Source organism: Mirounga angustirostris, unplaced genomic scaffold (assembly GCF_029215605.1).
Source record: "Mirounga angustirostris isolate CCGP_5_RB_7025 unplaced genomic scaffold, mMirAng1.0.hap1 SCAF_6, whole genome shotgun sequence".
Taxonomy (NCBI): domain Eukaryota; kingdom Metazoa; phylum Chordata; class Mammalia; order Carnivora; family Phocidae; genus Mirounga; species Mirounga angustirostris.
The window spans coordinates 115,958,755-115,981,603 of record NW_026991714.1 but is presented as its reverse complement, the minus strand read 5'-3'; the positions used below and the strand labels follow the sequence as shown (position 1 = coordinate 115,981,603).

At 46.2% G+C, this 22,849-nt stretch overlaps 1 long non-coding RNA gene across 1 annotated transcript in view; it reads left to right on the top strand.

The window, feature by feature from the left end:
• The window catches only part of LOC123846633 (uncharacterized), a 38,731-nt gene extending 17,357 nt beyond the window's left edge, over positions 1 to 21,374 (top strand). The window contains exons 4-6 of the long non-coding RNA XR_010412502.1: positions 218 to 3,743; positions 4,664 to 4,829; positions 20,800 to 21,374. This is a non-coding gene — a long non-coding RNA (uncharacterized LOC123846633). The remainder of the gene's footprint in view (positions 1 to 217; positions 3,744 to 4,663; positions 4,830 to 20,799) is intronic.
• Positions 21,375 to 22,849: the final 1,475 nt, after the last annotated feature.

The following is a 22,849-nucleotide window of genomic DNA, read 5'->3' as shown; positions in this document are numbered from 1 at the left end:
AAATAGAATATATTTATGAATACATAATAGAGCTAATACCATTTTCACTTCTCCCAGAATTTTATGGATAGTGTACTTGTTGTTAATTACTTCAAGCATGAATGGAACTTAACAATGAACTTACTGTTTTCCTTTCTATTATATTAGTCTGCTTGGGCTGCCATAACAAAATACCACACCCTGGGAAGCTTAAACAATAAAAATTTATTTTTCACAGTTCTGGAGGCTGAGAAGTTCAAGATCAAGGTGCTGGCAGGGTGGATTTTATCCCTGTGAGGGAGCAAGAATTCCTGTCCCCTTCAAGGATCCTTCTAGCTGGACTAAGAATCAAATTGACACAAGACAGAGTAACAGGAGAAAATTAACAGCATATGTAAAGGAAATCTACATAGACATGGAAATTCCAAAGACAGGCAGGCAAAATGAGGTATATATGGCATTCTGAACTAAGGAGAAGGGGTAGGGGTCTGGGATTTAAGGAATACAATTTACAGGGCAGTAAGAAGAAGAGCAGATAGGGGTGCCTGGGTGGCTCAGTCGTTAAGCGTCTGCCTTTGGCTCAGGTCATGATCCCAGTGTCCTGGGATCGAGTCCCGCATCGGGCTCCCTGCTCCATGGGAAGCCTGCTTCTCCGTCTCCCACTCCCCCTGCTTGTGTTCCCTCTCTCGCTGTGTCTCTCTCTATAAAATAAATAAATAAAATCCTTAAAAAAAAAAAAGTAGATGTTTGGTAATTAGCTGTTTGGTCTGCTATGCAGATGGGTCGCTCAAATAAAATTTATCTTTGCTAATAACCCTTATTCTAGGAAAGAACCAATTTAGATTCTTCTATATAGTTAAGGGAGGGGCAAAATTTTCTCTTGGGCCCACAGGGTCTCGATTGCCTTCAGCTCAAAATAATCCATGTACCAAAATATCCCATCTTGGGGCAGCCTGCCCTTGGCCTCCACAATTCCAAACCCTCTGCCCTCAGCTTGCAGACAGCAGCCTTTTTGCTGTTTGCTCACATGATCTCTTTTTTGTGTGCTTGTTCAAAGAGAGGGGGCGCTCTCTGGTGTCTCTTCTATAAAGGCATTAATCCCACCTTGGAATTCCCATCCTCATGACTTCATTTAATCTTAATTACTTCCACAAAGGCCCTGTCTCCAAATATAGTTATATTTGGGGATAGGAGTTCAATATGTATTGGAGGGGGAGAGACACAAACATTCAGTTCATAACACCTGTCTAAAACTAGTCCTTTTTGTTTTCCAATAGTATACCCTCCCCTAGCTATGATTTCCCAGTATTTGCAAAAAGCCATGGCCATGTGTAGTTCTCCTTCTACAGGAGTTTACAGTGAGCTTTAAAAAAATAAAATGCTTTTGGCCATCTCAGTAGCAAAAGACACTTACATAGACACCAGTATTCTTCTCTTAAATAGTTCTGCATAAAGAACTTTGTTGGAAAGACAGAAAACAGCATTTATTTATTTACTTTTTAAGTAGGCTCCATGCCCAATGTGGGGCTCAAACTCATGACCCTGAGATTAAGAGTCATATGTTCTACTGACTGAGCCAGCCAGGTGCCCCCAGAAGGCAGCATTCAAACTGCAGGTCCTACTATCCCGTTTTTAAAAATACTGTTTATTAACATTCTTAAAAGTACAGAAATATGCAAAGAAAATAATTTGGTCCCAAATCCCACTTTCCAATAATCTATATTGGTTTTTTTTTAAGTAATCTCTACACCCAACATGAGGCTCAAATTCATGACCCCAAGATCAAGAGTCACATGCTGTACCAACAGCCAGCCAGGTACCCCCAATGTTGGTATTTTTAGAAAGTAATATATGCAAGAGATTAGAAAAATTCAGATAGTGCAGAAAGTATAAAATGAAAAGTGAAACCTCCATCCCTCACTGTTCCAACCCTTTACCCCAAAAGTAACTTGTTAATATTCATTCATTCATTGATTTAAAGTACTTGTTGAGGGGCACCTGGGTGGCTCAGTCCATTAAGCATCTGACTCTTGATTTTGGCTCAGGTCATAATCTCAGGGTCATGAGATAGAACCCCAAGTCGGGCTCTGCACTCAGCGGGGAGTCTGCTTAGATTGTCTCTCCCTCTCTGCCCCTCCCCGCCTCGAATAAATAAATCTTAAAAAAAAAATAGTTGTTGAGTACCTGCTATGTGCTGAGTACTGTTCTGGGTGCTGGGATTACAGTAGTGATCAAGATGTGTCCAGTTTTCACTTCATGGCACTTGCACTGTCCACTTGCACATGGACAAGGCAGGTGATAAACACATGGGGCGCCTGGGTGGCTCAGTCGTTAAGCGTCTGCCTTGGGATCAGGTCATGGTCCCAGGGTCCTGGGATCGAGCCCCGCATCAGGCTCCCTGCTCGGTGGGAAGCCTGCTTCTCCCTCTCCCACTCCCCCTGCTTGTGTTCACTCTCTTGCTGTCTCTCTCTCTGTCAAACACATAAAATATTATCAGGTAGTGGTAAATGCTATGAATAAAAAGCAGTGTGGGTGAGTACAGGGATGGGATAACTGGGTGATGGGCATTAAGAAGGGCACGTGATGTGATGAGCACTGGGTGTTATATGCAACTGATGAATCATTGAACACTACATCAGAAACTAATGTTAGCTAATTGGATTTCAATTAAAAGAAAAAAGAAATGCAAAAAGCAGTGTGGAAGAAAGGAGAGGTTGCAAGCAGAGGACTATTCTGAGCTATGGCCTGCAGTGAGGGAGTAAGCCTCTGAATATCTGGGGGAAGAGCATTCTAGAAAGAGCCTAAGTGTGAAATCCAGGGGTGAGAGTTTTCTTCCTGGGCCAGCACTATGTCCACCATTCCTATTGTCTTTGAAATCTGTGCTGAGTGCAGCAGGCATTTATCATCACATTCGTCCAGTTCCCTCTTACAGTAAAAACAAAATTAATAAAGGGAAACCTAACTAAAATGGAGCCGGGAGACCAGAAGGGGGAGCTCTCCAGCCCTACCACTCTGCATCAATTACTGGAAAAACTGTCACTTCAGACCCCAGCAGAATTGTCAACAGGAAAGAATCATCAGTTATAAGCACCAACGGGAGAAATGTACATTACATCTCTTCAGCAACAAAGCCAATGAGAAACCGTCATCACCCTGTACTCTTGCTTTACTCCAATGGACTTTCCTTCAAAACAACCCCTCCCAACTTCCTCTTCCTTCTCCAGAAAATAACATTCCTTTCCTTTCTTGGACTAGCCTATGGTTTTTGCCATAGCTTGCTTGTCCCACGTTGCAGTTCTCTGCTATTCTTGAATAAACTCATTTTTGCTGCTAAAATAACTGTTTTATTTTTAAGGTCATCAAAAATGTATTTGTTACACATAGGTATCTGTCAAAATTGAAATAAAGTGAAATAGACTAGAGGCGATATCCATTTCAAGAAAAATGAGAGAAAGCAAATTCGCTTGGGGAAGTGGTCTTTTCTTCGCTTGTTACGTTACCTGTCTGGCTCCTGTAAACGTTTGAGCTTGCCACCCCAATAGAGAGCTGACTCCCTCATTTGCCAAAGAGGATCTGAGACTATAACAGCACTCCAATCAGGAGTTAAGGGTTAAACTGCTTCAAGTTTCTGTGCTCCCAGCTTGCTGACCTAAGCTCCCTTCTTGCTGACCTAAGTCTCTTTGTCTATAGCAGAACTAACCTACTTTCCTTGAGATTTGCAGGCCACTGGCCTTGAGGAGTGAAGGCCCAGACTTTTCCAGAAGGTAAGCCCTGACCACCATCTAAAACACGTGCCACTGATGCTGGCCAGTCTGTTCAGGGTCATGTCCACATATGACTAATTGCCAGGGCACTGCTTCTGCATGGAGACCCCTACCTCCCCTTCCCCATTTCCAGTGCCATTCTCTGCCTAGTAACAAGACCTGGGGAGGATGGGCGTCTTGCCTAGATCTCACATGGATTTAGCAGTACGTTCCTTTTTACCTTGCCCACCATGGCAAAGATTAGTAACTATGTGTGACAAGCATTTATTTTCATAGTGAACACCTATTAAAGGAGGGTGGTTTGAAAAATAAAAATGAAAACAGGTGGGCTGTATCCTAAGTTATTAGGCTGGTTAGCCTCGGTTGGAATTCCCTAATGCCAAAGGTCATGGGAGGTTCACACACATTGTCAAGAGAGGAGGATGAGAGAGAAGGAGGGCAGTGGACAGCCTGGCCTGAAGGCCCCATCCAGGTGGCAGTGCCGTCCTGGCGCTCCAGCTCCATGGTGCTTTTGTTCTTTTCACTTGAATCCGGCTGTTGCAGGTCCTTCGGGTACATGCGTGTGGGGTGCAGCGTCAGACTATAGAGAGAACACAGGCTCTGAGTCAGCAGGCCTGGGTTCAAATGCTGCCTCTTTCTTACCACCAGGAGAACCTAGAAAGATTTCTTCGTCCTTCTAAACCTCAATTATCCCGCCAATAAAATGGGAGTGAAAATGCCTGTTTTGCAGGGTTGCAATGAAAACTCGGGGAGGCGGTACATGCAGGCAGTTGTAAGAGGCCTGATGTGTTGGTTCCACTCTACTCCTACCTCTTAGCCCTCTGTCCTGAGGGGATTCTGGACAGCACTAGTCACAAGGAGACTGCAAAGGCTGCTGGTGACTTTCTTCTCTCGTGCTGGTGGCCACATTTGCTTTGCAGGTGCTCTTTGACAAGAGACCATCAGGGCTGGTGATGCCAGTGTGCAGCCTTTCAGATGTGCTGGAGGATAAAAGGCCCTGCCCTGAGTCCCTGGAGTGCCTCCACGCACCGTGCAGACAGAATATCTTGGCCCCTCCACACCTGAGCAGACCTGGAAACGGAAAAGGTAACACCTGGCACAGCAGGGTACCCCACACAGACTGCTGGCAACTGTACTCGTGGCTCAGTGGTTGAGTCACGCTGATTGTTCAACATTTTGAATAGCACCCCAGAAAGAAGGAACAGGTTACCTGCCACCAAAGCCTTATTGTCACCACCTTATCTTCAGAAGAAGGCAAGGACCAACTTCGCAAAGGGGGCTGTCAGGAAGGCAGTGGCTTCCAGGGTCTTTGTGTAGTTGCTCTAAACTGTAAACCCATGATCCTTGACTAAATAGCCTTTAATCCACTTGACAAACGAGTTCTGAGGCTCCCAGGGAATGCCTGGGGCACCCCTCTGTCTGGAACAAAGCCTGGTTTTGTTTCTCGGTAATCCCAAACCTGTTTGCTGTAGCACCACCTCTTTGCTTCAGCGTTTTATCTGTTGTTTTCACCCTCCTCTGATAAGCTTTCTAATTGCCTTACAGGGGAAAAGAAAAAGACCATTTGCCAGCAGTCTTTTTGGGCTCCTTAGCTTCAAACATTCTTCTGACACCAGCCCACAGTAGACATGGCTCATGGCGTTTAGTGTTGCTGGGTGGCCCCAGAACCCCACAGCTGTGGCAGTTCTTGCTGTTCTTCTAGTGGCTTCACAATCCCACTGTGAGGTTCCCTTGACACTGCAGAATCTCTGTCCCCCTGCCGCCCTTGCCCCGTGTAGAGAGGGGTTCACCCTTCCCAATGCTGTGCGACAGCCTCTGTTGCATCTTTGGGCACGTGGAAGTGAATTTGTCTTATTGTCCTGTAGAAGTAAATGGAAATACTTATTTTGCATAAATTAATACATGGACTAGGGTCGGCCTCCATCTTTCTGGTTTCTGGAGAGTGAAAACTGTAAGGCCTGACAGTCTCAGATCCTAAATACAGAAGCCTCTTCACCTCTGGACTGAACACTTGAAACCAAAACATGTCCTTTTGCCGATGCTCATTTGAGTCCATTTTTCTAACACAGATGACAAGATCCTGACTAGTGCAGAAATTGGTCTTGCCAATGGGGTATCACCGCAGACTCTAAAATCAAACAATGACGGGGTTGGGTGGCTCTTCAGAGCGGATTGTTCTTTCCTGGCTGGAAACTTGACAATTCTCATATACTGGATATTTTTCCGTCTGCCCTTTCAGGCCCACCTGTCATGAGGGAGGCAGGAGGAAGCCCCTGGGAAGATGTGTAGGGGTGAATGGGATCCGGATGGCGCCTCTGGTAAAACCAGGGAGCTGGAGGGAGAGCTGATGGAATAGACGGGTGGGGCGGTTCTCATCTCCCTTCTCTGTGAGATAAGAAGCAAGATTATCTTCTGGGTGTCAAGGAGGCACAGGTGGATGGCAGGTTTAAGAGAAGTGATAACAATCTGGGAGGGCTCCAGAAAAGGATGGGAGAGTGACTGACAGGAAACAAGTACTCGATTTGGAGACTGGTGGAGAGGGGGCTCCACCAATCCTAGGAACCCAACCCTGATGAGGCATCACTCCAAAGGAGAGCCAGCTGGCTGTGTGTTGCTCTCTGAATGCTGAGCAGCTCTGTGGGGGCAGAGCTGGGGCAGGGGGCTTGCGGGCTGATGGACAGGCAGGGATAGTGTGGGCACAGTGGAAGACGGGGTGCTGAGGAGCTCATGCTCTGGCTGACATCCTACTGGAGTCCACCCTCCTTTGCATGGCAAACTGCAGTCAGTGAGGTAGCAGCTCTTCCCACAGTAGCCCAAATTCCCAGAAACAGCAACTGAGAAGATAGGAGGACACCTGAGGCACAGGGGGGAATGTGCCATGACCACTCTTACCTGGCTTTATGGGCTCCATGAGAAATTGTCCATAGGAACAATGTCCATTAGGAAGATTCCATTTCAAAGCCTGGCTTGTAAAGGCCATCTTAAAACAGTCTTTAGGTTTTAGGTGGTGAGAGAGGACAGCATGTTCTCTCCCATTGCCACCTGATCAATCAAATGTCAGCAAGACTGAGCCTCTGCTAGCAAAACAGTGTTTCCTATTCCAAAGACAGCTCTTCCCAAGAGATTAAAAATTAGACCAGTAGTTGTCCACTAGAAAACTCCTGAACATTCTTTGTCATAATTATAGCAGGGAATAGAAAACCTAGTTTATAGAGTGTTTTATGTTCACTCTTTGCCATCTGTTACTTCCTGAGTCTTCACAATAGCCCTGAGAGGTAAGTAGGCTCATCCCACTATTTCTATATTTCAGTTGATGATGTGAGGTGCACCCACCCTCATTCTTCCTCCCTCCTTTGCCCTGCTCCCTGAGACTATAGTCATTTCCCTCTGACAGTGTATGGAACTCTACGATTTACTAGCTAGTCACTGGATTTTCCCCCAGTCTCAGGCCTTGCTCATTGCTGCTTAAAAGCCATAATACAGTTTATTACAATAAACGTTTTAAAGGCTCACTTGTAAAATGGACTTGGCAAAAAGAATAGATACACATAAAGGGCCAAGCAGTGTTTTTTCTGTATCATCTGTCTCCCATGGGAGGGAGGAGTCTATGTTAATTAAATTAAAAGACCAACCACCTATCAATTTAGCAAACGTGAATCCCCCTGGGTTACAGTAAGGGAAGTTGTATTTCTGAAAATAAAATAATCCTGGATTGGAACTTGAAAGGAAGGAGTTGCTGTGCAATCAGAAGGCACCGAATGGGCACTCGATGAATATTTATCAAATCAACGTATCAAGACTCCTGCATGTGCCAATACTTTGCCCACCTTTTCTCAAAGGCCTATCTGTGAACTACAGGGAAGCAATGTTTGGGGATCATCAGGAAAGATGTTTACCCAGTAGATATGACAAGATGTCACATGGTATCTCATAAAATGTGAAATTGAAGCTACTTCTGAGAGAAAATTAGCAAGTAAAAACCTACATGTACTGAGATCATCCATTTATAGAAAGCAGCTGCTCCAACCTTCCCTTTTCCCCAGAATCACCAGCTGCAGACGGACCTCATGATGGAAAGGGTGTGTTCCCAGTGAAGTGTGACCTCGTGCTTGTGGCTGTGGCACTGCCCTCAGTGTGAAAGCAAATGGTACATCACAGAGACAAAATCCAGCAGAGCATTGCCAACACTTCCCAGAGTAGAGGAGGCTTGGGCCACCAGACTCTGGGGCAGGGGGTGGGGGAGTGGAGGTAGAGGGATGCAGCAAGCTGCTGTTGCTTGGCGTTACCTGCCTCTATAAAAAATGATGACATCATGGGCGCCTGGGTGGCTCAGTGGTTAAGCGTCTTGCCTTCGGCTCAGGTCATGATCCCAGGGTCCTGGGATTGAGCCCCACATCGGGCTCCCTGCTCCGCAGGAGGCCTGCTTCTCCCTCTCCTACTCCCCCTGCTGTGTTCCCTCTCTTGCTGTGTCTCTCTGTCAAATAAATAAATAAAATCTTTAAAAAAAATAAAAATAAAAAATAAATGACATCACCCTTTATCAGGCTCTGGGCTGAATCTTGAGACACAGTCTCTCATTTATTTTTCATGCCAATCTTTTGAGAACTTGGATTAGAACCTACTTCTGTCTTAACCTGTGCACAAATATTGCTCTGATTCTGCATTCACCCAGCTCCTCAGGCAGCATTTTCTAAAGGAGGAGACTGTGATCAACAGAGACCATGAGATACAGCCGAGAGTGAATGCTGGGAGCAAGCAGATCAGAGTTCTGATTCAGATACTTTCATTTATGAGCTGTGATAGACAGTGAGAGGGTCTTCTCTTTCCTTATCATTCTCTTTCTTCAAGTGAGAAGACTTGGTGACCTCACAGGGAAAATCCCTTTGCTGCTACAGGGAAGCCTCTCCATACGTGTTCTTCCTTTCCTCATTCCCCTTGTCAGTGTGATGAGGGGAACTTGGTAGGTCGACATTCATCTATGGGTTTCTTGGGAGTTTGGTACAACCCTGTGGATTCACAGATCAGAGCAAGTAATGGGTTTGTCCGTATACTCGGATGCCGAGCATCACAGCCCAGAATGTGGTAGTCCCAGCAGGACACTACTCCCCATAAAGACCTGGCTGCCAAGCAAGCCCACTTCCCAGGAGAGTTTCTTCACTTTGTTCTTTTTAACTGTAGCAATATTAAATATATTGGCACAACACTGTCTGCGGCCTTGAAAGTCCGTTTCAGAGTTGAGCAATGGAATATTTTCTCTCCCAACAGTTGGAGCTTGGGAGGGCATGGCAAATGTCCTGGGGCCAGCAGTGACTAGAGGAAGAGGCTGGCTCAGAGAGAGGGTCCTGGGGCAGGTGCAGACCGTGTGTGCTCCTTCACAAGCATTTGCATCTGGTGGGGCAGAACACGGAGTGCGAGCTTTGCATCCTGTCAGGGGCAAACTAGTCTGCTTGTAGTTACTCTGTGATAGGCTATCACATAGCCTGAGTATCCCTGACAGGGGAGACAGCTCTGTTGAGTCCCAGGGACTGGTCCAAAAAATGAACCAAGTCTCCAGGTTCTCAACAAACAGTTTTGTGATAATAATTCTCAGCCCCTATTTGCATGGCACTTTACAGTTTCTATCACCCCTTCCACATGCATGGCTTAATTTAAATCTCACTGCAAGCCTGGTGGCTGGTATCACTGGTCTCAATTTATACAAGAGCAGCAGTGCAGCAATGGCTCCCATTTCCAGTGCACATGTTGGGTGTCAGGAACTGTGCTGGGCACTTTTTGGCCACTCATTCACTCATTCAACAAGTAGCGCCTACTGTGTGCCTGGTACTTCTCTGAGTGTTGAGAATAAAACCATGAGCAAAAGAGTCAAAACGCCTGCCCTAAAGGAGCTGACAGTCTAGCTGAGGGGAGGCAAGCAATGACAAATGAACAGGTAGGTCACTGTGTCTTAGGTAGGTGATGATCTGTGCTTTGTAGAAAACTAAAGCAGGGAAGGTGAGGAAGAAGTAGTGTGTGGGGGCTGGCATGTGGGTGGGATGTTGTATAATTGCTCAGGAAAGGACCTACCGAGAGGGTGACATTTAGGTAAAGGTCTGGAGGTGTCCGCGGCCAGCAAGGAGGGTGAGGGCAGCTGGGACGGAATGCATGGGGGGCCCGTAGGAGACATAAGGCCAAGTCACTTTGGGCAAGTGACAGGGCCAGTGTGATATGTCACATGACCCTCAACTTACCCTACCCTGTAACATGGTGGAGAAGGCCCAGACAGCCAAGTAGAATGGTGTTAAATGGGAACTGAACAAACCAGAAAGCACATACAAAAATTGATGAAATCAGAATTAAGTCTATAGTTTAGTTATACTATTCTACAACTGTACCAATGTCGAGTTTTGGGGTTTTGAAAATGTGCTATGATTATTTAAGATAGTATCACTAGGAGAAGCTGGGTGATGGTACCCAGAAACCCACTGTACTGTTTTTGCAACTGCTTGTGAGTCTTAAATTATTTCAAAAGAAAAAGTTGTTTAAAAAGTGAGAATATGGGGCACCTGGCTGGCTCCGTCAGAAGAGCATGAGTTGGAGCCCCACACCGGGTGTAGAACGTAAATAAATAAAACTTTTAAAAAGTGGGAATAGGACTTAAAGGCATGCAAACACAGAAAGAATAGAGCACTAAGAGAAGAAAGCAAGATGCAGAAAGAACAGTGTGTGTAATGCCCTATGAATTGTGTTCCACAAAGCATGCACACACACATGTATGTGCAGACCATTTCCAGCAAGCTTGAATCAGTGGCAACCATGAGTTCAATCTAGAGGAACAGACAGACTGGGAGACAGGTGGAAGAGAGGCATGTGTGTGTGCATCTAAAATACATTTTAAAATAAAGGGAAAAATAAGATCCATTCAGTCTGTAAAGATGGAAGTTGAAATAGGAGCAAACATTGAAAATCAATCTGGCAGGTTTGGGTAGAGCTGGCTGCAAGACATCTGGGGAGGGCTGCTCATTTTGTTTTCCTTTCTCCCCACTCCCTGTGAGCAGCCCTCACCCCTGCTCACAACATCCTTTCCCCATCACTCAGCCTCCTGGGGATGGGAGGCAGAGAATGAGGGGGTGGGAAAGCAGAATCACCTTCCTGCCAGCACCTGATGAGTGGCAGATGAGCTCTTTCTAACCATGGCACTGAGTGACAAGGTCAGGATCTTTCTCCTGCTCTGGAATACCTGCATTAACCCAGGTGCAATTCTACCCCGTGTGGCTGCTCTCTGCCAGGCACTGTGCTGATCAGTGGGAAGGACATCAACAGGACTGTCTGAGTCACGGAGTTCTCAGCTGTAAACAGCAGAACCTCCTCTAGTCTGTGTGAGCAGGAAAGTAATTTATGAAAGATAACGGGAAACTCACAGGTTTTATGGAAGGCCAGAGATGCAGGCTTGGTTTGTCCGATGGAAACCCCAAACCCCACTGCCGATGGCTCCAGGTAGATCTCACTGTCACTGGTCACAGTCACTGCACACTGGCCTCTAGAAACCCTTGTCCTAGAAGCTGCCTAGCCACCACCCTCATCCCTAGGTAAGTGGTTCCCATGCATCCTCTTTAAGGGAGTCCTGCTCAGTGGGTCTGATTGTGGAACTGAGGTCCCATGCTTGTGACCTACATACAATAGGACTCATACCTAGGAAATTCTTCAGACTTGGTGTTTCAAAAGAAACCAAGGGGCTACAAGCCATGAAAAATATGCCCCTGACTTCCAGGAACTTAGAGCTGATGTGGTTTAAACATATGTGGTAAAAGCAGAAGTGTGCAGGAGCCTGTGGTTTCCTTGGTGAGTGGGGAAGCAGACCTTCAAGGGAGCAGGAGAGTACCCCAAGCAGTGTTGGGGGGGTGGTAAGACTGATTTTAGGGCTGGTAGAGGATGGCACCGGAGAGGATCACTGTGGTCAGCTCTGAAGACCCTGGAGAGCCAATTGGTGAAGAGGCCTGAGCTCTACTCTGTGGGTAGAGGAAAACCCTGGGTGGAATTTGAGGCACTCTAGCAAGCTGTGGAGCAATTAGGGACAAAATGGTGTGGTGGGTTGCATTGTGTTCCCCCAAAATTCATATGTTGAAGTCCTAAGCCCTTGTACCTCAGAATGTGACTCTATTGAAGATGGGGCCTTTATTTTTTTAAGATTTGTTTATTTATTTGAGAGAGAGAGTGCGTGCATAGTGGGGGGGAGGGGCAGAGGGAGAGAGAGAACCTCAAGCAGACTCCCCACTAAGCATGGAGCCTGAAGCCCCAAGTCTGAAGCCCAATCTCAGGACTCTGAGATCATGAGCTGAGCCGAAATTAAGAGGCGGAGGCTTAACTGAGCCACCCAGGCACCCCTGGAGATAGGGCCTTTAAAGATGTAATTGTGGGTAAAACAAGGATGAGCCTTAATCCAGGTTGACTGGTGTCCTTTTGAGAAGATTAGGAAGCAGATGGGCATAGAGGAAAGACCATGTGAATACTCAGGAAGCTGAAGGCCATCTGCAAACCAAGGAGAGAGCCTCAGAAGGAACAAATCCTGCCAACACCTGGATCTCAGGCTTCTGGCCTCCAGAACTGTGAGAAAATAAATTTCTGTTGTTTAAACCCCCCAGTCTGGGATATTTTGTTATGGCAGCCTGAGCAAACTCATATAAATGGTAAGTCCTTTAAATATACCAGGAGGATCTGCTTGTTGCTGCCCCTTAAAAGCCATCCTGGGCATCATGGGAGCAAGCAGGGTTTTTGGAAGATCATCGTTGAACAAAGAGGAGGAAGGCTTGCTTGATGCAGCAGGGAGTAAAGACTGAAGATTCAAGAAGAGTTCTAGGAAGTTCGAGCTGTTCGAGCCCAAAGGGCTTGTCAAGGGAAAACAGGGCTCCCGAGTGCTGCTCTCTCATGCCCTGGAGGCTGGGTTTGGGACATTCCTGCTCTCAGACTCCAAGAGCAGCGCCCTGGCGGCTCTGCTGAGCTGACCCACTGAACTAGTCTCACGCCTTCTTGGAGTCCAGCTTGGCCACCTGGCTGTGGATTGGCATCCATGAGTCATGTGCCTGGCCATCTACAGGATGAAGGCTCAGGAAAGCAGTTCTCCTCTCCTCTGCTCTTTCAAGTTAAGGGCAAAGGAGGGGTGCAGATGGCAAAAGTAAACGTATAATTGGGGTAGAGACCTGATTTATGAACAAGTAAGGCATCTAAAAACATAGTTTCTTGTCGGTAGTCGACCTTCTGTAAACACTGAATGTGTTCTTGGTGAGGTGTCTTTCTGAATAGTACCAAGTGGGTGGTTGTCCTCTCTTGTATAAGTTTGGTGTGACTTTCCCTGGGTACACAGCCTGTAAAGATTCCTGCTCATCACCATGGTAGATAATTGTGATGTAACCCGCCGTATTTCACTTCATGATACATAGTGATCGTTTGCTCATGGCATTTCATATTCTCTTACCTCCTTGGTTTACCAGGTTTTTGTTTGTTCGTTTTGTTTTATTTTTATTTTGTTTTCTTGAATCAGCATGTTTTCAACCAGCCCTATTCTTGGGCATTTGGGTTTGTTTGCTTGTTTTTTTTCAATTTTCCCACCGCAGTGAGTATTGTTGAGGAGGAGTGTCTGTCTCCTTCGCTGTGCCATCCTTCTTAGAATCAAGTCCTCCAAGTGAAAAGGTGAAGTCAAATGTTGCAAACAGTTTTAAGAAGTTGGAGATGCACTCTCACATCCCTCTACATAAAAATTGCCATAACAGAAACCATCCTTGTGCATTTTGCTTCCCATACATACCTCTATTTCCCTCTGGGTATTAGACATTAAATAATTATTCTTTTTTTTTTTTTTTTAGATTTTATTTATTTATTTGACAGAGAGAGACACAGCGAGAGAGGGAACACAAGCAGGGTGAGTGGGAGAGGGAGAAGCAGGCCTCCCACGGAGCAGGGAGCCCGATGTGGGGCTCAATCCCAGGACCATGGGACCATGACCTGAGCCGAAGGCAGACGCTTAACGACTGAGCCACCCAGGCGCCCCTTAAATAATTATTCTTGCTGTTCACCTCCTCCACCAGGAGAAGCAGACTCCCTGCTGAGCAGGGAACCCAATGCGGGACTCGATCCCACGACCCTGGGATCTTGACCAGAGCTGAAGGCAGATGCTTAACCAACTGAGCCACTCAGGCGCCCTACTGCCTCATTTCTTTTCTTTTCTTTTCTTTTAAGATTTTATTTATTATTTGACAGAGAGAGAATGAGAGAGAGAGCACATGAGAGGGGGGAGGGTCAGAGGGAGAAGCAGATTCCCTGCCGAGCAGGGAGCCCGATGCGGGACTCGATCCCGGGACTCCAGGATCATGACCTGAGCCGAAGGCAGTCGCTTAACCGACTGAGCCACCCAGGCGCCCATCATTTCTATTCTTTAAATTATACATACTCTGAAAAAGCAGCTAAAAATCACCTATCCACAAGGGTTTCTTGAACCTCCTCTGTAGTAAAATAGCACACTCTCATTGCTCTGTGACTTGGGACTCATATTTAGCTTTTTCCAGTTTATTTGAAGTATTCTGTGTAGGTCTTCTTTCTTTGCTAGATTACCTGAGGGTAGAAGCTCCACCTTTAAACCACCTGCCAGAGTCCAGCAGGCATCCTGGTAGAAGACATTCACTTGGTGATTACCATCTGAATTCATTAGTTCTCCTTCCCAGCCCTGCTTTACATTACATAATGTTCTGGGCAGCCTCTGGGTTTTGGCTGCCTTTGTTACTTTATGCAATGCTCAGTGCCATACCAAATAAGCACACTCCATGTGGTCTATCTAATGGTAGGTCCTGGCTTCTCAATTTGTTATATTATTGCAGCCTGGTAATTGTAACCTGTTGGCAGATGTAGGCCTTTGAATGTACATGAGAGGATTAGTGCAGATATAGAAATGGAGTAAAATGAGGAACTTTAATGTGCCATTTATATAAGATAGTAGTTCTCAACCCTAGCTGTTTGAGAATTTTGTGGAGGGTTTTTGAAACTTAGCAATGCTCAGGCCCCATCCCAGACCAGGTACATCAGACTCTTCAGGGTAGGAACTGCATACTTAAAAACTTCTTGATCAACTCCTACCTGTAGCCACAGTGGAAAACCGTCGATAATTTCAAAGCAGTACTTCTCAAATTTTAATGTGCATGCCAACCTTCTGGGAATCTTGTTAAAATACAGGTTATGGGGTGCCTGGGTGGCTCAGTTGGTTAAGCGACTGCCTTCAGCTCAGGTCATGATCCCAGGGTCCTGGGATCGAGTCCCGCATCGGGCTCCCTGCTCTGCGGGGAGCCTGCTTCTCCCTCTCCCACTCCCCCTGCTTGTGTTCCCTCTCTCGCTGTGTCTCTCTCTGTCAAATAAATAAATAAAATCTTAAAAAAAAAAAATACAGGTTATGATTCTGTGGGCCTGGGGTGGGAGTGATGTCCAGGATGGCCTCAGGGGGTGCTGAAGCTGCTAGTTCTTCCAGCACACTTGGATCACCGAAGATCTGAAGCAGGGGCTCTCCCCCTTGGTTGAACATTCGAATCACTTGGGGAGTTTTCTAAAAATATGGCAGGCTCAACCCTATGCTCAGAGATTCTGATTTCATTGTTCTGGGGTGGGGCCCAGGCATAAATTTAAAAATACTCAAGATGTTTTACATGTGTATTTGGGGTTCAGAACCAAAGGAAAGAGGAGAAATGAAGCATTTCTCCAGAGATAATGCCACAGAAAAAACAAAACAAGAAACTTGGCCCCAGGCACACTTTGGCTCATAACACTATCTGATTAAAGAGGAAGGCCTTACTTTTTCTTGAAATGTCTGTTCTGAAATAAAATTTGGAAGGATTTAAGCTTGCTGTAAGGAAATGATCAGTGACATGAACTGGACAGTACTGGAATTTAGCTGTGGGTGAACCCAGAAGCACTTTTCTTAGACAACTTTAATATTGATGAGATTGTCCCCTTCTGAGTGAGGAGCAGATGGCAAGGCTGGCCCGAGTTACATGATTTGGGGACCCACTGACGCTGCCGCAATGCCACATGTATTATTTTAAGTGCAAGGATCTTGATGGAGTCACACACTTGCCGAATTCCAAGTGGGAGACTAAGGTCTGGGAGGAGTGTCTTTGTAGCCAAGATGGAATTAACTGTTGCTACGAGGAAGTCTCAAGTCAGTAGGGCCAGTCGGGGGATTCAGCTCTGTTGGGCTGCTCTCTGGAATACGTACTCCCTTCTTTCAAATTCCCATCCTGAAGGAGGTTTAGTTTTTCAGTGCCATTCCTTTCTTTTTCTTTCTTCCTTCCTTTCCTTCCTTCCTTCCTTCCTTCCTTCCTTCCTTCCTTCCTTCCTTCCTTCCTTCCTTCCTTTCTTCCTTCCTTCCTTTTTTTATTGTGGTAAAATATATAAAACATAAAATTTACCATTTTAACCATTTTTAGGTGTAAAATTCAGTGGCATTAAGTACATTCACATTTCTGTGTCACCATCTCCAGAACTTTTTCATCTTCCCAAACTGAAACTCCGTGCTCATTAAACAACCATCTGTTCCCTCCTCCACCCAGTCCCCGGCAACCCCCATTCTACTCTGTCTCTATGAATTTGACAACCTTAGGTACCTCATCTAGGTGCTATCATACAGTATTTGTCCTTTTGTGACTGGCTTATTTCCAGATAATGTCCTCAAGGATCATCCGTGTTATAGCATGTCTCAGAATTTCCTTCCTTTTTGAGGCTGAATAATGTTTCATACATTTGGGGTGCTTCTACCCCAGGCTTATTTCCTTTTTTTTTTTTTTTAAGATTTTATTTATTTATTTGACAGAGAGAGACACAGCGAGAGCGGGAACACAAGCAGGGGAAGTGGGAGAGGGAGAAGCAGGCTTCCCCGAGCAGGGAGCCCGATGCGGGGCTCCATCCCAGGACCCTGGGATCTTGACCTGAGCCGAAGGCAGACGCTTAACCGACTGAGCCACCCAGGCACCCCGGCTTATTTCCTTTAAGTAGGTTTGAAACTTGATAAATATTTTATTATTAAATACCTATATCCAGATGGGTTGTATTCAGGATAGGAAATAACACCCAATCATCTGAAGGTATTCTAGAAGTTGGCCAGTGTCACTTTAGCCTTAGCTTGTGGCCATTTGCAAGAACAGGAGTGGCTGTGAGCACAGCGGAGGGGGTTGCATGTGAAGGTGCAGAGGATGACCTGTAGTGTGCTTTACACTCTAAACCCTGTGTTGCTTCACTGGCTCAGTTTAACTCAAGTCAGCACAAAGTTTGTGTAGATGTTTTTGCTGGATTACTGTGGACACCAAAGGTCTAGTGCTTGGGGTGATAAAACAGAGAGTACCCAAATTATGACCCTAATTGTCCTATTTCCTCAGCAGCTATGTCCATAAGAGCCACTCCCCACACCCCTCCCCACAGTCCATCTGATGTCTTCATGCCAGGCTCAGCCTGTAGCATTTTGCAAGAACAGGAGCTGCTCTGATGACAGAAGCATTGGCATAAATAGCGTTTCCCAAACTTGCCTGATCACAGACACAGCTGGGAAGTTTGATGAAATACACATTTCTGGGGCCCATCCCAGAACCTACTGAATCAGAATCTATAGGGGCGAAGGAATCTGAATTTTAACAAGTGCCTCCGAGAGACTTATGGCACTAGCAGTGAGTGGAGGAATGAGCACTTGACTTAAACACCTGAGTGCCACAGATTTTAAGTGTCTGGAAAATTCCAAATATATGTATTGAGTGTGCCCCATGCTAAGTCCTTAATGGAACAGGAAGGATATTGGATTGGGAGACTGGCTGGCTGGCTGGCTGAAGCAGGTTCCCAGGTATTGCCTTGGTTGGGTCACCACATATTACAGCTGAACCTTGGTTTTGTGGTTCCAGAAATCTGACATTGTCTTTCTATAAAGTGTCAGTGTGGCTGTAGGGTGTGATTGTACTGGACCAAGTTAAGGGCTAGTGAAATGTTCCTCTCTGATATGAGTGCATCTCCAAAGAGGCCAAGGCATCCACGTCCCCTGGATTTGGCACTCCCCCACCCTGGTCAGTGCCGCATCATCACAGGTATGTCAGTACAACCCTCTTCCAGGGTTCTGTGAATCGAGTACAGAAAAGAGTGACGTGAGAAGAGCCCCCATGCTAGAGTCAGAGTAACTGAGTCTGAATCTCCATTCTCTTGTATACCAGCTGTGGGACCCTGATAAGTTTCTTAATCTCTCTGAGTCTCAGTTTACTCACTGTAAAATAGGGATAATCAGGTGAATATGAAAATTAAATGAGATTTTAAATATAAATTAACTCAAATATGTAATGCCTTCTCTCTGCCAGTTCTGTGTCCCCTGAGCCTGGGTCAGTAACTGAAAATCTAGTCTGGGCTCAAGGTGCCCCTCCCCTCTTTCCTGCCACATTGCCTATCCCGTTTGGCACACTGCTTCACCCAGAGGAAATGTGTGCATTTCTCCCTACTGTTCAGTGCCAACTCCTTTGCCCTGTAATTGTCTGACAGCCTAGCGAGTTTTTCTCACCAACTTTTTTTTTTTCCTTTGCCGTAACAAAATAAAGGATTTGATTACATTGTTCTCTGGGAGAATTTTTTGACCTATTGCATTTTCTAGGGGACGCTGTCCAGATCTCAAGCTGCCCCACGGCGGTCCAGCCTGAGGTTGGAGGCCCAGGCCCAGACTGCCCTGGTCTCCCCACTGTCCAGGACCCCCACCGCAGGTGCCTGGGAAAATCTTTTTCCATTTATCATTATGGTTTTTACTCTTTGGGGAGAGTGTTGAAATGTCCTCTTTTGTTAAAATAAGTCAAGGGACACCTTTTGGAAGGAAACATTATCACAAAGGGCCCTGGAGATAGCTGCTTCTATGTACACTTTGGGGAGGGGCAATTTAAATCTGGGGTTTCTGGAGGGCGATGAGCCCTAAAATGGTTTGCACCATTGAATGTGTGGGTGGATTATCCCAGGGAGATGGTCCCTATGTAACAGCACTCCAACCGGTCTTAAGGGTTGACTTGCTTCAAGCTTAGGCACTGCTTGCTTGCCGACCTAAGCCCCTTGGCTTGTAGCAGAACTAACCTACTTTCCTTGAGATTTTGCAGACCACTGACTGGCCTTGAGGAGTGACGGCCCAGACTTTCCCAGGAGATAAGTCCTGACCACATTTTTTTTTTTTAAAAGATTTTATTTATTTATTTGAGACAGAGAGAATGAGAGAGAGAGAGCACATGAGAGGGGGGAGGGTCAGAGGCAGAAGCAGGCTCCCCGCCGAGCAGGAGCCCGATGCGGGACTCGATCCAGGGACTCCAGGATCATGACCCGAGCCAAAGGCAGTCGCCCAACCAACTGAGCCACCCAGGCGCCCAGTCCTGACCACATTTGAAAACAGCTGCCACTGGGGCGCCTGGGTGGCTCAGTTGGTTAAGCGACTGCCTTCGGCCCGGGTCATGATCCCAGGATCCTGAGATCGAGACCCGCATCGGGCTCCCTGCTTGGCGGAGAGACTGCTTCTCCCTCTCCCTCTGTCTGCCACTCTGCCTACTTACACTCTCTCTATCTCTGTTAAATAAATAAATAAATAAATAAATAAATAAATAAATAATCTTAAAAAAAAAAACCCAAAACAGCTGCCACTGAGGGCAGTAAGTCTGTTCCACATCATGTCAACATATGATGAACCACCTGAGTACCAGGGTCTCCTGCACAGAGTGCCCCCTCACTGTTTCCCCTGCTTTCCCCTTTACAACTTTCTGGCTTCACCTGGATGGGGGAGATGGTCTTTGGGATGTTGGTCCACCATCTTCCCAGGTTGCCAGCTTCCTGAATAAAGCAACCTTTCCTTTCCCACCATCACTTGTTTCTTGAGTATTGATTTTAGAGCAGCGAGCAGTCAAACCTGAGTTCAGAATTGGTTCTCTCTCTGGTAACACCTAGTTTTCATCATATTCTTTCTGAGCTCTATGATCCCCACCTGGAGTGATTCTTTTTTTTTTTTAAGATTTTATTTATTTATTTGAGAGAGAGAGAATGAGAGACAGAGAGCATGAGAGGGAGGAAGGCCAGAGGGAGAAGCAGACACCCTGCTGAGCAGGGAGCCCGATGCGGGACTCGATCCCGGGACTCCAGGATCATGACCTGAGCCGAAGGCAATCGCTTAACCAACTGAGCCACCCAAGCGCCCGTGATTCTTTTTTTCTTAATATTTTCAAAAAATTTTATTTGAGAGAGAGAGTGAGCACGAGCAAATGAGATAGAGCAGGAGCGGGGGGAGGGAAGGGTGGATGGGAGAGGGAGAAGCAGACTTGCTCCTGAGCAGGGAGCCCCATGAGACGACGCAGGGCTCAATCCCAAGATCCTGGGATCATGACCTGAGCCACTCAGGCGCCCCCCACCGGAGTGATTCTTTGTTCCTCTTGGCTGAGCCAGCTCCCATCCTAACTGGCCTCCATGCCAGGGACAGTTCCCTTCCCATATTCCAGCAGCAGTACTGCTGGCACATCCTGAGTAGGGAGGGCAAGAAGAGTCAGGCTGGGACAAGCTGCCTGGCCCCACAAGAGCCCAGATCCGCTTCTGGGCCTATCAGAACTCACTGCTATCTTTCTTTTTTTTTTTTTAGATTTTATTTATTTATTTATTTGAGAGAGAGAGAATGAGAGACAGAGAGCATGAGAGGGAGGAGGGTCAGAGGGAGAAGCAGACTCCCCGCCAAGCAGGGAGCCCAATGCGGGACTCGATCCCGGGACTCCAGGATCATGACCTGAGCCGAAGGCAGTCGCTTAACCAACTGAGCCGCCCAGGCGCCCTCACTGCTATCTTTCTGTGCCTGCAGGGCAAGGTGGAATTTAAGAGTGATGCCATAGATGATCTGTGTGTTGATAGTTCAGGTTCTATGTGTTCAGGTCCAGCTTCCTGAAGGTGGCACTTCGGTGTTGCCAGCCAAAGAGTGACCTTAAGTTGGTGAGGGGCATCCCAGACAGTTGGAGCTAGTCCTGGGGAGGCGGGGCATCCTATTCCCTTCTAACAGGCCTTGCTCTTGTCTCAGTGACAGCCCTACTACACCTGTGTGTTATCACAAAAGCCAAGTGCCAGAAAATCTTCAACAAGGAGACCTGCAGCTATAAGACGGTGGAACAGAATCACCCAGAAAGGACCTGTATTGTCAGTTGAATGGATAATGTAATGTGCTTGTAGTGGGCCCAGGGCTCCCAGCCTGAGAGGGCCCAGGTTTTCCCAGGCCAGGCCTTGTTCCTTTTTGGCCTCTAACAATCTATGATTGTCTAACCCTACCTACCGGTAAAAAAGCTTTTGAGCAAGACTTAAATCTGTGTATGCTTTTAGTTTATAAATTATTATGTATTAGTTTATAAATTATGTATGTATTAGAAATCATGCAGTGAAAGGAAACAAAAAATAAATATGAATAAAAGTTATAATGGCTTTATAATATATACTGGATTAGATCATTGTATGTCTCCTACTTAGGGGACCACTGCTGCTTCTGTCACTTATGATATGTCTGAAGTCTGCTGCCCTGGTGTCCAGCTATCCGGTGAACAATCCAAAAAATACATGTGTCTTCGAGATGAAATCAGATCCCTCATTTTCTTTGAGGTCTCATGCTTATCCTTCCTTCCTCTTCTTCAGAGAGCATCCTCCATACTGTGTCCCACATATATTGTGTTTACTTGAGGTTAGGACAGGTTTTTTTGTTTCTTAAGTAAGCACTAGACACAGTGTAGGGCTTGAACTCATGACCCCAAGATCAAAAGTGTCCCATGTTCTACCAGCTGAGCCTGCTAGGCACCCTAAGTTTAGGGCACTTTAGAGCAGGACAGCGTGGGAGAAGCGCCTCCAAGACCACACACCCTGATGGGGTATTAAAAGGCTAGGAACTCTGCCTTGTGGATGGAAATGGCTTGGGTGCAAGGCTCTAGTATATTTTGCTGCATACAGACCACCCCAAAACTTCGGAACTTAAAACAGTGACAACGTTGATCATCTCTTGCTGTATCTGCGTGAGAGAATATTTGTTCACTCCACAGCTCTTTACTGAGTGCCTGGGCCAGGTAGTGATTGGAGCCTGGGGCTAAGCAATTAACCAGAGAAACAAGGTCTCTGCTGTCCTGGGGCTTAGAGTCGAGTGTGTACGTGACAGATGACGAACAAGCAAACAGTCCTCTGTTGAACAATCTGTGGGCAATTGGTAAAGAGCTTTATTTTTCCTCTGCCCCTGAACCCTACCTGTTTAAACATGCTGTGTGGACTAGTTGAGCAATCTAGGCAGGCCCTTTAGTGTTTTTGGTCCTAAGATAATTAAAAAGTGCTTTGGTCACTTTTAGTTACAAAACAGTATCAATCCAGAGTCTGCATCTGAATTGAAGAGGGGAACAAGAGAATTAAGGGTCAGGTATAGTCTTGGCTCCCTCTGCCAGTGGCAGTGCTTAGGATGATTTTCTTTCTCTTGGGGCTTTGTGGGCTTCTCCAACATGCCCTGCTGCTCCTCCTTCTCCACAGCTCCCCTTCCAATTCAGGCTATGACTGCCTTTTAGTTTCTGTATTCAAACCCACGTTTCCCATTGCTTTCTTCTGAGATTGCCTTGCCCCTTGTCACTCTTGGTGGGACCTACTTAGATGGTCTTTCACCTTGCTGAGAAACATGGAGAGCAGATAGCTGAGTACTGGGGACCTCTGTCAAAGCTGAGACAGAAAGATGCCTATATTAATATCTGGTCACAAATAAACAAAAAAGTTCTAATGTGGGTAATGCCACATGCACAAATTTTGAGAAGTACAGAGCGGTGGGATGCGGAGAATGGTATGATGTGGTGCAAACGAACATATGCTTTGGAGTCAGATGATGTGGCTTGGAATCTGGACTCTGACATTTATTTACTAAAAATTAAAAAAAAAGTTGTAGCAAAATATACAGGATGTAAAAGCTACCATTTTAACCATTTTTAGAGTTTACAATTGAGTGGAATTACATTCACATTGTTGTGTAACCATCCCTACATCCATCTCCAGAACTTTCCATCATCCCAAACTGAAAGTCAATACTCGTTATACAATTAGTCCTCTCCCCCAGCCTGTGA